Here is a 15,409-nt window from a genome sequence, read left to right on the forward strand (position 1 = left end):
CAAACATTTTATACACATAAAATTAAAAATTAGAATATTTAGTCAGTTGGGTTTTGGGTGGTTGTTTTTTGTTTTTGTTTTTCAGTCAGGGTTTCTCCGTATAGCCCTGACTGTTCTGAAACTCATCATGTAGACCAGACTGGCCTCGAACTCACAGAGATCTGAGATCCACCTGCCTCTGCCTCCCTGAGTCCTGGGATCAAAGGTGTGTGCCACCATCGCCCAGCATAAATTAGTTTTTTACAAGGTGGGGGAGCTAGGCCCCTACGTCAGCGTCTGACCTGCACACATACATATGCACACACACACAAACTCGTAGGCATGCAAAATGCAAAACACATGAAGAAAATACCTAGGGGTTGGATAAAGGTCCAGTCACTGTCAGCTGTGTTTGTGACGCAGATTCAGCACAACCCAACCTGACCCTGATGACTAGGTCACACACACACACACACACACACACACAGACACACAGACACACCCCTACACACACACCTGCACGCTAGCAAACAGGGAACTGACACTCTTTAAGAAACTTGCCCAAGCCGTGTGCTAGAATTGTACCTTGAGGTCTGGGGTCTCTTGACCTTCAAGTCTGGGTTTGATTCCACCTCGGTTTCTCGGGCATGCACGGTATTATCGGAGGACCATTGCACCAGGAGCCAGGATGGATGGAGCCGAGGGAATTCCGCCCAGATCTCAGTCGGGCCCATGTAGGCAGGCGCTGGGCAAGGCACAGTTAATCTCCAGCCGTCTTTGCTGGCTTCACCTGGCTCATTAAAGCCAGACACTTTCTGAGTTTACTTAGCATCCACAAGGAGCGTCTTTCATCTTCAAAGGCTTCTGGGGAGCACCCGACCAATTAATCCTTACAACTGTCTCATCTCGTAGACAAATATTTATCCTCACTTCATACCCAGGAAAGCTGAGGTGGGGAGAGAGAAAGACCAGACTGGGTGGGAGGTGGAAGACTCACCCTGGACCACTCAGCTTCCCAGCCCACTGGATGCTGGGAAGTTGTTTCAGTAACACACTCCGTCCCTCCCTCCTGTCTCCTTCCTTCTCCCCCATGCCCGCACCCTTCCCCCTTCTCTAAATGGAATCAGAACCTTTTGCAAGGTCAGATAAACTGCATGCACTTAATATTAACCCGAAGGAAACACATTAAAAATGTATTTTATCAGTTACAAATCTTCATGTCACCAGCCAAGAACGGGGGGGGACTTAATGCAGGGACCCAAAATGCATATAGTCAGCAACTCCCAAGCAAGGGCAGAAATTTATAGAGTGTGGGCTCTGGCCCACTGGAGTGGGCAGCAGAGCTCAGTGGAGCTGTTCTCAGATGAGCCGAGTGGGGAGAGGCTGCCCAGGGCGCCTTTGAGTTAATCACTGTTTCTCATTTCTCCTCATGTAAATTGCCTTTCCCCGCTCAATGCTATAAAAGTCAGGTTTAGATCTGTCTTGGGAAGATTGCCCTCATTACCCGAGTGTCTGTCAAGGGTGCTTTGAGAGCCGTCAGCCCCTAAAATTGGTCCCCACATGCGCACACCTAGCTCCGAGATGATGATCTGCAATGAGTCGGGAATCTGGAGCGCGTGGGCAAGACGTTCGTATAATTAATACGACGATTTCTTTTAACAGCCGGGATTTTTCTTTGCCTTAAAAACACCAAAATAAAGCTGGTATGGTGGCGCGTGACTTTGGTCCCAGCAGATGTAAGTGGATCTGTGAGTTCAAGGCTCAGCCTGCTCTACATACCTGAGTTTCAGGACAGTCGGGGGGGTTATGTTGCAAAAGACCAAAGTAAATAAAGGGACAGAAAAGAGAGAATAATGCAGTTTAGTGGATTGTGGAAAGTTAGTGAGTCTGGTTTTGCATGGTTTAGAGGCAGGGTTTTATGTAGCCCAGGCTGGCCTCACACTCCCTATGCAGCTGAGCATGAATTCAGACTCCTGTCTCTCTCTAGTGCTGACATACTGGGTGGACATCATTAGACCTGTGTTAATTGGTGTTCCAGACCAAACTCGAGGTTCTGTGTATGCTAGACTAGTGCTCTACCTCCTGAGCCACACTCCCAGCCCTACACTGGTCTTTTTCAAAAAATTTTTTTCAGCCTGGTCTATAGAGTGAGTTCCAGGACAGCCAGGGCTACACAGAGAAACTCTGTTTCAAGCCCTCCCCCCCAATTTTTTTTTCAAATTTATGTGTGTGTGTTTCCAAGTGTGTGTATAACGTCTGTGTGCAGTTCTCTTGGAAGCCAGAAGAGGGCGTCGGATCCCCTGAAGTCAGAGACAGTCAGTTGTTGAGTTTCCTGATGTGGGTGCTGAGAACTGAACTTACGTTTTCTTTTCTTTCTTTCTTTTTTTTTTTTTGATATTTATTTTATGTATGTGAGTACACTGTCGCTGTCTTCAGACACACCAGAAGAGGGCATCGGATCCCATTACAGATGGTTGTGAGCCATCGTGTGGTTGCTGGGAATTGAACTCAGGGCCTCTGGAAGAGCAATCAGTGCTCTTAACCACTGAGCCATCTCTCCAGACTTAAACCACTTAATTTTTGGACTTGGTGATCATTGTGACATACTTGAACCAAACACACCCTGATAGAAATAAAACTTGGGGGCTTGAGAGATGGCTCAGTGGTTACGAGTATTGGCTGTTCCCCCAAAGGACCTGGGTTCAATTCCCAGTATCCACATGGCAGTTCACAGCTCTCCATAACTCCAGTTCTAGGGGAATCGGACGCCCTCACACCCAGGATACAAGCAGGGAGAACACTAGTATGCATTAAATAAAACATTAAAAAGATTTTTAAAAATAAAGGTAAAAGTTGACTCTGAACGACAGCACAGGCCCACTGTAGGAAGAAAAGCGATCTAAACATATATGGGCAGCCGGGCGGTGGTGGCTCACACCTTTAATCCCAGCACTTGGGAGGCAGAGGCAGGTGGATTTCTGAGTTCGAGGCCAGCCCGGTCTACAGAGTGATCTCCAGGACAGCCAGGGTTACACAGAGAAACCCTGTCTCGAAAAACCAAAAAACCAAAACCAAACCAAAACAAAAACAAAAAAACATATATGGGCAGTATTGAGTTGCGACTGGGCTGCCCATGCTTGCCGGCCGTGTGTGAGTGTGTCACGGAGAAAGAGTCTGCTGTGCATACAGTAGGCTTCCAGCATCATTCCCAGTACTCACAGGCAGGCAGGAAACGGGCAGCAGAGCTGATCCCGGACCAGGTAGGAAAAAAAAACAGGATTGCAGATGTACTCAGTCCTCGGAGTGCTTGCCCAGATCGTGTGGCCCCACCCCCTCAAATCCCAGCTCTCGAGAGGTGGAGGCAGGAAGACCCAAGTTCAAAGTCATCCTCAATTGTATAGTGAGTTTGAAGATAGCCCGGCCTAAGAAAATCCTCTGAGGAAGAGAGAAACCAAACCGCTCTGGCTTTTTGGGATTGATAACGACTATTTAGGAATTTTAAACGGCATTTTCCAGCCTTTCTGAGGACCCAGAAGGGCAACAAGACCCTTCTGGTTTGCCTGGGCTTTGAAGGGTGGTGTGCACTCGGGAGGCAGAGGCAGGCAGATCTCTCTCTCTGAGTTCGAGGCTAGCCAGGGCTACACGGAGAAATCCTGTCTCAGAAAAGAAAAAAAAAGTTGGAATCATTTTTAGGGAAGGGAAACTGAGGCACAGAGTTCTAGACTTTGTGTGGCCAACAGGATGGAGCTCGGGTAAGAGGTCGAGTTTGGCAGTCTATGTGACTGCCGGCTCCCCAAGTCCTTGGCTCAGGAGCCCTGGCTGGCTGGCTGCCACCCCTCTAGGTCTGTCTAATTTTTAGGAGAGAAAGAGGCTGGAACCTTCCTACATTCGATCTCAAAGACCTTGCAGTCAGCACAGAATCTCAGCTGGCCAGAGGGAGCGAGGTCTTCACCCCCACACCAGAGCTGCCAGTGGTTCCTGGGGCAGCCCTCTGGCTCTGAGCTGAGCGCACTGCTTGCCGGGAGGACCCTGCACGTCTGGAATCAGAGCTGGAACCGCTCAGCACAGGAGCCTGGCTTGCTTTTCAAGCCCTTTCTTTTTCTTTTTTTTTCCCCCTCTCTGGTTTAACTGCTTTTTCTAGCCCCAGGGGATCCCTGGCAAGTTAATAAAACTTACTACATCAAAGGGCGCCACAACCATTACCCAATTAAAACCTACCAGGGCTCCTGAAGCAGGGGGAACATGATTAACCCCATTTTACGGATGGGGAAACTGAGGTTAAGTGGCTTGCCCCGGGGGCTACCTAAGAAATGAGGTCCCAGCTGTGTTAGGGCTTTGTGGTACCTTCTCCTGAGGGTACCCCTGCAGGTGCGGGGGGGGGGGGGATGGGAGGTGTTTCTGCGGCAGACTGATTTTTATTTTTTATTTTTCAAAAATACCTTGATTCTTAGAATTTTCCTCCCTCCTGCCGGAAATGATTCCTCCCTGGCTGTACTGGGCCTGAGGAATGTCACTGGTGCTGGTTGTCGCCTGGCAGCCGGCAGCTCCTGCCTACAACCTGGAGAGGTACCATAAAAACAGATGAAATCCAGAGGTTCTGGGCAGCAATTTAGGAAACAACCTGGGCCTTTCAGAAATTAATGTTATTTAAAGGTGCCAATTCATCCACCCAGCGGCCTTCTGGGAGCTCGGTCAGTTTATTTTCTGGCTCCCTAATCCTCCTGACTTGTGGTACGGCTCAACGTCCTGGGCTGGGGGCGGGCGGTGGGGGGGGGAATCGGCAAGAATTAAAAAAAAAAAAAAGCAGACCCTTTCCTTTTGCCAGCCATGGCTCCTCCTTTCCAAACAGCATAAAATTTCTAAGCCTGTTTATTCTCAGCGGGGCATAAAGCTCAGCTTCCAGCACACAGTCCCATGGGGGTCTCCATCCCCCCGCCAGCTTCATGTCCTCGATGTAGGTGCAGCCAAGATGGTTGGGATATTTCCTTCCCTCCTATCCTTAAGAAACTCTCCGAATATCTTAGTGATGTTGGGACTGAGTGTGTCCCGGCCTGCTGAAGCAGTCTGGGTTATTTTGGTCTGTTTAATGCTATCTGAGGGAGATTTTGGAGGCTTGGAGTTTTCCAAGCCTCTCCCGGTGCCATCGCAACCGATCACCATTCATGGAGGTGCGACGCTGTGTTTGCGTAAATAATTACCAGATTTCGGGTGGCCAGACGTGTGTCTGCACCCAAGAGGCAAGCCCATAAATTAATTTGGGGAATTAAAGGTCAGATTGGCTTTATCTCCACAAATCGGGCCGGATTCTGGGGAGAGGTAGGGACATCCGGTTGACTGGGCCTTGGGAAGTGTGGGCTTAAGATCTAGACATCTAGGGGATGTAGTTGCCTGCCCCCCCCTTTCTCTTTGTTTCTTCCTGCTCCCCCCCCAACCCCCACTCTTCTACTAGGCTGGTTCTGGGAGGGGGGTTTAGGAAAAGAATCATCCCAACTTTCTGTCAGCTTACCCTACAAAGGAGTGAGTGTGGGGGAGGCGAGTGGACACCTCTGTTCCCTATCTGTGTTTTCTTCCTGGACTACACATCTGTGACTACACACCACAGGACAGCTCTGTTGGAGGCTCCTCAAAGGCCACTTCTCCATGTTTTTATTCAGCCAACACACTTGTCACTGGCACTGGTGGCAGGGTACTGGCTAGCCTGAAGGTCACATGGTATCTTGCCAGAGGGCTGTGGCCCAGGAACCAAAAGACAGGGTCTCTTGTAGCCTGGGCTGGCCTTGAACTTCTGCTCTTCCTCCTTCCAGTGCTGGGATTCCAGGCACGCACCAACAGTGTATGTGGTGCTGGGACTCGAACTCTGGGCTTGGTTTGTGTTCATGTCATCCTCGATGACCGGATGACCGTGACCTGAAGGCTCACCCATCTGAACTGGGTAGAAGCATGCCTATATAAAGTCTGTGTTTGGTACCCTTTCTGGGGTGAGTAGACCTTTATTCTATTCTATCTCCCGATCACAGTTAGCAGAGAGCCCTTAGGAGAGGGCCGGGCACCTCGGAAGCAGCCGGCAGGTACATGTTGGTTGTGGTTGCTGTGTCAGCTGTGGTAGGTGTCCTTGGGCCTGGCTTGGAAGGCTGAGACAGCGTGGTCACTCAGACAGGGACACAGAAAGGAAAGGTGCTTGCGTGGGGAGCCGGCTTCCTGAAGGAGGGACAGCTTAGACCGGGCTCGGCAGGTGGTTAACCATTTTGTAAAGTGCCTCCATTCTGGTTAAACAGTGACAAGCTTCAGAATTAAAGTAGTTTGGTTCCCGGCACTAAAGCACCTTAATTTCTAGATTTTTCCCTCCCTGCCCTATTGACCACGAGTAATGGCTGACCGTGAGAGATGTGTATCACCACCTGGCATTCTTTAACTTTTCCCCCACAGTCAACTGCAACAAGAGTGGAAAAATTTCCCCCCCCCCCCCCCTGCCCCCCATCCTTTCCCCCCAACCCCCGTCCTTTTTGCCCTGTTTAACTGCCCCGGTTTGTAAGTGGACACTGGATGCCGGACACTTTTACCCAGGCCCCCTTCTGCTGGCCCTTTCTAGACAGAATAAACCCTTCGTCCTTGAGTCAAGTCTCCCTACAGGCCTAAAAAGGAGACACAAGATTTGACAACATACAGAGTTAAGGAACTTAGGAAAGCGCACTCCCCCCGAACCCCCCCCCGAACCCCCCTCCCCACCGCCAAATGCCACAAGAGGGAGGAGTCCATGGACTCTGAGGCCTCTGTTGAATATATTAAATATCTATTGAATATTTCAGTACATTGAAGCCCAATGTATTTTAGGTTTGCAAATCATCGCTGGCCTCTGCTTGGAGAGGAAGACGCTGTTTTGAACAGAGAGCTCGCTTTGCCTGGAGTACATCGAACGTGGAAATGGTTGCCCAATGACTTCTGGGGGGGGGAGGGTCTGCCTACCTCTTTCCTGCGGTGCCTTAGCAAATTCTGGGCTTACAGGTATGCACCACCACACCTGTCTCTCGTCCGGGGTGTGGGGGTCTGAACTTGGCGTCTCCTTCTGCAAGCCGGAACTTTCTTTGGATACATGCCAAGTGCTAGTGATAGGAAAAAAGTGTGGTTTCTTCTCGCTGTGCTCCTTTTATGCTTGTTAGTTTCTGTAAGTCAGAAAATGGTTGAAGGTCTGGGGCTGTGGCCCAATCGCAGGCAGAGTGCTTGCCAACAAGGATTCTGGTGCATTTTTATCAACTTGACACAAACCAGAGTTACCCAGGGTAAGAGGAACCCCCAGTTGAGGATTCGGTTCCCTCAAATTCATCTATGGGGATGCGTTCTTTGCTTGCTTGCTTTTCTTGAAATTATTTTGCATACAAGTGTTTTGCCCTCACGCACATCCGTGCACCGTGAGAGTACCCGAAAAGGCCAGAAGAGCATATCCAGTTCCCCAGAACTGGAGTTACAGGTTGTGAGCTACCTAAAGCGGGCACTGTGTCCCAGGAACCAGACTAATCCTGACGGAGGAACCTGTGTCCTCCTCAGGATTAGTAACGACACTCAGCCACTAGGTGTCTCTCCAGTCCCCAGTGGGGCACTTTCTTGATTGCTAATTGCTGTACAATCCGAGGACTCAGGCCACTGTGGGCCGTACACCCTGCCCTAAGCTGTATAAAGAAGGCGGTAGTTAAGCTAGGAAACGGTGACTCCTTCATGACTCCTGCTTAAGAAAGGTCAGGAGTTCAGGTCATCCTCAATCAACTATATAGAAAGTTTGAGGCCAATTTAGGCTTCATGAGAACCTTTTGTCTCAAAAGGGGGGAAAAAAAAAAACCAAAACGAAAAAAAAAAAACCAAAACGCCAAACAACTGAAGTCAGGTTCCCATGAAAGCAGCTCTAGCCAGGTGGTGGTGGCGCATACCTTTAATCCCAGAACTTGGGAGGCAGAGGCAGGCGGATTTCTGAGTTTGAGGCCAGCCTGGTCTACAGAGTGAGTTCCAAGACAGCCAGGGCTACACAGAGAAACCCTGTCTCGAAAAACCAACAACAACAAAAAACCAGCTCTAGAAAAGCACTGTTTGTGAGCCTTTCGTTTGTGAGCCTACCCTTTAAGAGTGAGCCGTATCTTTGGCCCTAAAAACTTTTTTTTTCTTTTTTGAGGAAGGGTTTCTCTGTGTAGCCCTGGCTGTCCTGGAACTTGTACTGTAGACTAGGCTGGCCTCAGACTCACAGAAATCCCCTTGCCTCTGCCTCCCAAGTGCTGGGACTAAAGGCGTGGACCACCACCGCCCGGCTCAGAAAACATTTTTTGCACCACATATGATGGGGGAAAATGTTAAGCCTGGCTCCGTGTAGTTTTGCAAGAAAATTTTAGTCTTCATTTGAGTGAGAGATATAAGAATCGCTCTTAGAAAGAAAATTACCCTACTCAATCAAAAATGGAATTTCTAAAGAAACTTTGCTTGGATATCATGCCAGTTACAAAGATGAGTTGATTTCAGAAACATTCAGCAAATGCGCCAGCTAGGGGCCTGGCTTTGTTGGAGTCTCTACACAAGATAAGAAAGAATTTGGAAAAAAAAAAAAAAAAAAGAATGTTTTTTTCTTCCAACTAAAGAACATTGGTGACTGTATTTACTCTCCTGTCTGGTGAGGGGGAGGGGAAGCAGGGAATGGAGGAGAGAAGGAAGAGAACAAGGAGTCTGGAGAGATAGCTCAGTGGGTAAGCACTGGCTGCTCTTCCAGAGGACCAGGGTTCAGTTCCCAGCACCCACGTGGCAGCTCACAACTGTCTGCAGCTCCAGTTCCTGGGGATCTGGCGCCCTCTCCTGGCCTCTGTGGTACTGCACTCATGTAGTGGTTCTTGTATAGACAAGCAGGCTAACATATCAACGTAAATAAATAAGATTATGTTTTAAGTCAGGCGTGGTCATGCACACCCTTAATCCCAGCACTTGGGAGACAGAGGTGGGTGGATCTCTGTGAGTTCGAGGCCAGCATGGTCTACAGAGTGAGTTCCAGGACAGCCAGGGCTGTTAATACAAAAAAAGCCTTGTCTCAACAAAACAAAGACAGACAGAACCCCCAAAAGATTGCATTTTCAAAAAGAAAGGTGGATATGGTGGGGGAAGGGAAGGAAGGAAGGTAGGATAGTAGAAAACAGTAGTTCTATAAGGGATAAGATATCCCTAGACTTGCTTCAGCCTATTTTGAACTCAAAGTCTTGCCTTAGTCACTGTACTCAGCTGTGAACACACACAGGCACACCAGTGAGCATGCACATGTTTGCTGCACGTACACACAGACACAGACACACACACACACACAAAGAGGCACACCAGTAAGTATGCATGTGTTTGCTGCACAGACACGTACAGAATAAGTAAAAATGTAAAGAAAGGTTTGAGGATAGAAGCCTAATAAAGGCTTTTTCATACAAAAGTCGGAAGAATTTCCCAGCAGCAGAATTGCACTGTAGGAAATTGTTCAAGTCCCCCAGACAGAGGGAAACGCTGCCAGACGAAACTGCGGCTCAGCCCAAAAGAGCAAGGGGAAAGAAAAAAAGAAAAAAAAGAACAAACCACGGGATTTTAAGCAACAGTTTATATCTTTCTCAAAGATAATTGACTACTCAAACCAGAAATTTATGTTGTATTGTGCGATTTGAAACATGCTTATGTAAAAAGTATAACAATGCAAGCCAAAGGTCAGGAGGGGAAAGGAACTCGCTGTGTGTAGGAAAGTTCTTGTAAGCAAAACGGGGAGGGGACAGTGATAAGATGTCTGCCTGCCTGCCTGCCTGCCTGCCTGTCTATCTGTCTGTCTGTCTGCCTGCATGTCTGCATGTGGTCTGGAGAGATGGTACAGTGTTAAAGAGTGCTTGCTGCTCTTATGAAGGACCCAAGTTTGATTCCCAGAAACCAAACTGGGCAGCGTATCGCTGCCTGTAACTCTAGCCCTGGGGGAATCTGATGCCCTCTTGTGGCCTCTTTGAGCACCTGCATTCACATTTATGTAACAGAGATACACACACAGAGAGATGCACACACACACACACACACAGATGCACACACACACACACAAACAGAGATGCACACACACTTAGATAGACATACATAGATACAGAAATAAAAGATGAAAACTCTTATTTAACAAAAAGTGATTGGGTATCTTGGTGTACACCTTCAGTGCTAGTACTCAGGAAGCAGAAGTAGGCCGATCTCTCTGAGTTCAAGGCTATGCAGTGTAAACCCTGTCTAGAAAAACACGAAACAAAAAATGTTTCAAGAAGAATGGTCGGTTCTCTGGTATTCTTTTGTGGCTCGTTTGCTTGTTTTTGAGACAGGGTCTCACAGCCCAGGCTGGCTTCAAACTCACTATGTGGGCAGGGTGACCTTGAACTTCCAAATCTCCTGTGCTCACCTCCCAAACTAGGGGCTCACCATCCCAGCCTGTCTGTGTGACACTGGCTATCAAACCCCTGGGTTTGTGCATGCGAGGCAGGCACTCTACCTACCGGGCCACACCCCAGCCTCAGTTCCTCACAACTCTCAAAGTAACTGCACCTAATAACAGAACTTCAAAATATATGAGGCAGAAACTACGAAAAAAAAAATGAGACTGAAACTACAAATATCAATATAGTGATCAGAATATTTGGCTGTGTCGATATTCCTTATTTACTTATATCGAAGACGAATGAGGCCCTGGAAGACTTGGGCGAGACCATCGACTTGACCTCTGTGATCTCGTGGGCTGTTTGGTCCAACAGCGGCAGATACACGCATACTTTTGAGACTCCCAGAGAACAGTTACCAAAATAGGCCATATTCTTTCCATAAATCAAGTCTCAGCAAATTTAAAAAGATTCAAGGAACAAAAAAAAAAAAATGCTTTCTCACCACAATGGAATTAAATTAGAAGCTAATAATACGATCCTCGGAAAAATCCCCAAATATTTGGAAACTTCGCTTCTAAGTAACTCATGGGTCAAAGGAGAATATAGAGAGAAATTCAAACGTATTTCAAGTAGGCTAGAAACACAGCATCAAAGTTTGTCGCCAAATCAGTGTTAGGGATGTGTCTCTGTTTTAGCCTCATTGCTGTTCCTGTGATAAAAAGCTCCTTGATTAAATAGAAACAAAAACAAGTCTACGGCCATACCACCCTGAACACGCCTGATCTCATCTGATCTCGGAAGCTAAGCAGGGTCGGGCCTGGTTAGTACTTGGATGGGAGACCGCCTGGGAATACCGGGTGCTGTAGGCTAAAAACAAAAAAACAAAACAAAACAAACAAACAAAACCGAAGAGAGAAAGGTTGATTTGACGCGAAGTTCCATATTATGTATGGTCCCTCCTGTGGGGAAGCCAAAGTGAGGAGAACTTAAACAACCAGTTATATTGTTGCCTCAGTAGCTCTGTGCATCCAGTACTTGGCTTTCTCTACTCTTAAACAGTCTAGGATCTCGAGCCCAGGGAATTGTGCCTCCCACAGTGGACTGGGTCTTCCCATATCCATCAAGGTAATCCTCCACAGACATCTTTAGGCCAGCCTGATCTAGGCAACCCCTCACTGAAGGCCAGCCTGATCAATCCCTCATTGAGATTCTTTCTCTAGGTGACTCAGGGCCAAGTTGAAAATTAAAGCTAGAGCCGGGCAGTGGTGGCTCTCACCTTTAATCCCAGCCCTTGGGAGGCAGAAGTAGTTGGACTCTTCTGAGTTCAAGGCCAGTCTGTTCTACTGAGTGAGTTTCAGGATATCCAGGGCTATGTAAAATGACCCTGTCTCCAAAAACAAAAGCAAAAAAACAAGGAGAAGGATGTGGTGGGCATGCTTTTAATCCTGGCACTCTGGAAACAGAGGCTGGTGGATCTCTGTGAGTTTGAGGCCAGCCTGGTCTACATATCAAGTTCCAGGACAGCCAGGGCTACACAGTAAGGGGCTGCCAAAAACAATGGAAAAGAAAAAAAAAACCACTAAAACCAACTATTGCATCCTTGAATCAATAACTTCAGCTTCTACCTGAAAACATTAGAGAAAAACAGCCTTGGTGACCCAGGCTTGTGATCCCAGCTACTCAGAAGACCGAGGCAGGAGGATCACAAGTTTAAGGCCTGCCTGGCAATTTAGTGAGATCCTGACTGAATAAAAGAAAGGTGTGGCATGGTAGCCATGTCTTTAATTTTAGGACTGGGAAGGAAGAGGCAGGCAGACCTCTGTGAGGTCCAGGACAAGCCTGATCTACATAATTCTGGGTCAGCCAGGGACAGAGAGTAAGAAGTGTATGTTGGCAATGCACTCGTGAGGTTAGGGCAAGGGGCTCAAACAATTTCAAGGCTACTTGGTGTCTGTCTATAGTGGTCCCAGAACAGCGGGGACTGTAGCATAAGAGATTATCTCAAAGAAAACAAACAAAAATCAACAACAAATAATAGTAAAGCCTGCCACAATTGCTCAGGCCTTTGATTCCAGCACTAGGGAGGCTGAGGCAGGAGGATTGCTGTGAGCTTGAGGTAGGTGTTTGCTTATAGAGGAACACCAAACTAACCAAGTAAATAAAAGTCTATGTACCTTTCTATAAACAAATACCAGAAAGCCTGCATTCTGTTGGACGTCAGGGACACGGAAATTTAAAGCTCAGGGAGGAACCACTGCATTCTGACAGGGCCAAAAGATTGAGGCCCTCAGCCAATGGGACTGGTGTTCTTGAAAACCGGTTTCAGGGACACATGGTGTCCGAAGACAGGGATCACAAGGACACAGTGCAAGACAAGAGCGGCCAAACGCTGGGCCTGTCACCTAGACAGTGGGATTGTGTGGGACCCACGCACACCAAAGCAACACACACTATCTTTGAGTATGTGCAGCTTGCCCAGGGGTAAATCTAACCTAGAGGTAGCGGCGGATGAAGTGTGAAGTGTTGGTTGGCTTGTGCCATATCAGTCAACCTGGGCACGGGAAAAGTAAAGAGGACATACTGTTTGTGGTGGTGGTTACCGGAGTATAATATTTCCAAAACCCAGCTTTGAGTGATGGCTGCAATCCCAGCGTACGGGCCGATCTCTGTGAGTTTGAGGCCAGCCAGGGCTACACAGTTAGACCGTGTCTCCAAACCAACAAAAAGCTGGGAAGCAGGGACTTCTCCTGCGCCTCGTTCATCCATCTTGTGTCCTGTGCTCAGGGACCAGGATTTAGTGTAGCTGGGGCAAATTAACTTCCCTTTAATAAGCTTACACATGGGGTCGAGGTATCGATACCCTCTTAGCAACTTCTGGAAGCACCGAGTGCAAACACTGGTACCAACCATAGAGAAACTTAGTAGAGGGATTGACATTTCCACGTGGAAGAGAGGGAGGAAGCAAAGGAGGAGGGAGGGAAGATGGAGAGGGTCATGTGGGGTTGGAGTGACTCAGTAGTTAAACATACTTGCTGGTCTTTCAGAGGACCCAAGTTGGGTTTCTAGCACCTATGTCAGGAGGGTCGTAGGTCCCTGTAACCTGAAACCCTCTTCTGGCCTCCTAGGGTAAATACACGCACGCACACACGCACACGCACACAGGCACACAAGCATGCATGTGCACACTTGCTGACTCTGTTTCTGTTTGTTTCTATATGTCTGCCTGTCTCTCTCAGAATTCCAGATGCTTCCACTCTTCTCCTCCCAAAATCTCAGAGTTGAGGGGAAGCACATCCATGTGGTCTTGCTCAGCAGGAACCTAGGCTGCTGCCAAGGCACCCCCAGTCTGAAGCCCAGAGTTCTCACTATCCCTTTGAGCTGCGGCCTCCCTGGGGGCAGGCTGGCAGAGCTGGGGAAGGATCTGTAGGACCCCCTCAATAGTTCCTTAGAGAACAAAACAGCTTTCTCCTAAGCCAGGCTTCCATTAGACCAAGGTGGGGGTGGAGTAGGAGGGGCGGCTGGGAGGGACCAAATGATATGAGGAGCGGTGGAAAACCGGAACGGGAAGCCTCCTGGGTGCCTCTGTTGCTGCCGGTGGGTACAAGAGACGGAAACCCTCCAGGGGTTGGAGGTGGCTCAGTTGTGTCCTCCCCTCGTGACTGGACTGAGCGTGAACCTAGAACGGGGCTTGGTCTAGTCTGGAGGGTCATCTCTGGGCTGTATTCCCAGTCTTTGCCTGGGGGGGGGATTAGGGTGGGGATGGGCTCCCCAGCCTTCTTTTTTACTTGTGTGTGTAGGTTTGTGTTTTCACACGTGCATGCTGGTGTGCACACGCGCATGAGTTTGGATGCTAGTGGCCGACTTGAGGCATTTTCACTGCTTTTTAGCTTCTTGGGTTTTTTGTTTGTTTGTTTGTTCGTTTGTTCGAGTCTGGAGCCCGTCAGTTTGGCCAGTGACCTCTAAGGACCCTCCTGCCTCTGACTCCACAGGGCTGGGTCTACAGACTTATACTGTTGTGCGCCTGGCTTTTATGTGGGTGTTGGAGATATCCATACATACACACAAATGTGTACATGCACACATAGGAACCCTTGTACCCCCGTGTGTGCACCCCCATAGTGCCCCTCCACAAGCACACGTGCACACACGCGCGTTCACACACACACATGCACGCACACACCCCCCCCCACATGTGCACCATTCATACCGCCTCTCCACGCATGTGCACATGCACACACACACACACACACACCCCTTTTGAGGGAGCTGTTGAGACAGGGTCTTGCTCTATACTCTAGGCTGTTCATTCAGATCTCACTACATAGCCCAGGCTGGTCCGGCATTTGAGCCAATCCTCTTGCCTCTGCCTTAGTCAGCAGCTCAATGGGAAATCCCACAGCATGGGATTTGAGGGTGCCCTGGGAGGCATCTGTGTCGTCTTGTGTCCCCGTCTCTCTCAGCCCTGTATGTATGGTATGTACATCACAGGCTGTAGGAGCCTGAGGGCCCCACGTGAGCTCCGGGCATCCCGTCAGCCACAGCCGACCTGTTCTGGTTCCTCAGACTCTCAGGGTCAGAAAATTCTTGCCATTCCTCAGGGAGCAGCAGAGACGCAGCCCCGGTGACCTCCCTTTGTTCTGCTGAGGGCTGCAGACCCTCCAGCAAGGTTAAGCCATTCCAGCCTGTGCTACAGACATTGGGGAGGGAGGGAGTGGGGCCAGTCCTAGGAGAATAGAGAAGGGAGAAAAAAGCAGTTTGTGTGTGTGTGTGTGTGTGCATGTGAGTGTATGATTGTCCTTAAAGGTCACTGGCTGAGGTGTGTGGTGTGTGGTGTGTGGTGTGTGTGTGTGTGTGTATGTGCATGTAAGTGTGTGTGTTGTGTGAGAATGTGTGTTGTGTGTGTGTGTGTGTATGATTGTCCTTAAAGGTCACTGGCTGAGGTGTGTGTAAGTGTGTGTGTCTGTGTGTGTGTGAGAATGTGTTATATGTGTGAGTGTGTGTGTGAGTGTGTGTGGATATGTGTGTATGTGTAT

The 15,409-nt window shown here is 48.7% G+C and overlaps 1 non-coding gene across 1 annotated transcript; it reads left to right on the forward strand.

The window, feature by feature from the left end:
- Positions 1-11,126: 11,126 nt before the first annotated feature.
- LOC114629091 lies at positions 11,127-11,245 on the forward strand. Its single transcript, XR_003712599.1, has one exon. It is a non-coding gene; the product is annotated as a 5S ribosomal RNA (ribosomal RNA).
- The last annotated feature ends 4,164 nt before the right edge of the window (positions 11,246-15,409 follow it).

The sequence above is a fragment of the Grammomys surdaster genome, unplaced genomic scaffold (assembly GCF_004785775.1).
Source record: "Grammomys surdaster isolate TR1022 unplaced genomic scaffold, NIH_TR_1.0 277, whole genome shotgun sequence".
Taxonomy (NCBI): Eukaryota; Metazoa; Chordata; class Mammalia; order Rodentia; family Muridae; genus Grammomys; species Grammomys surdaster.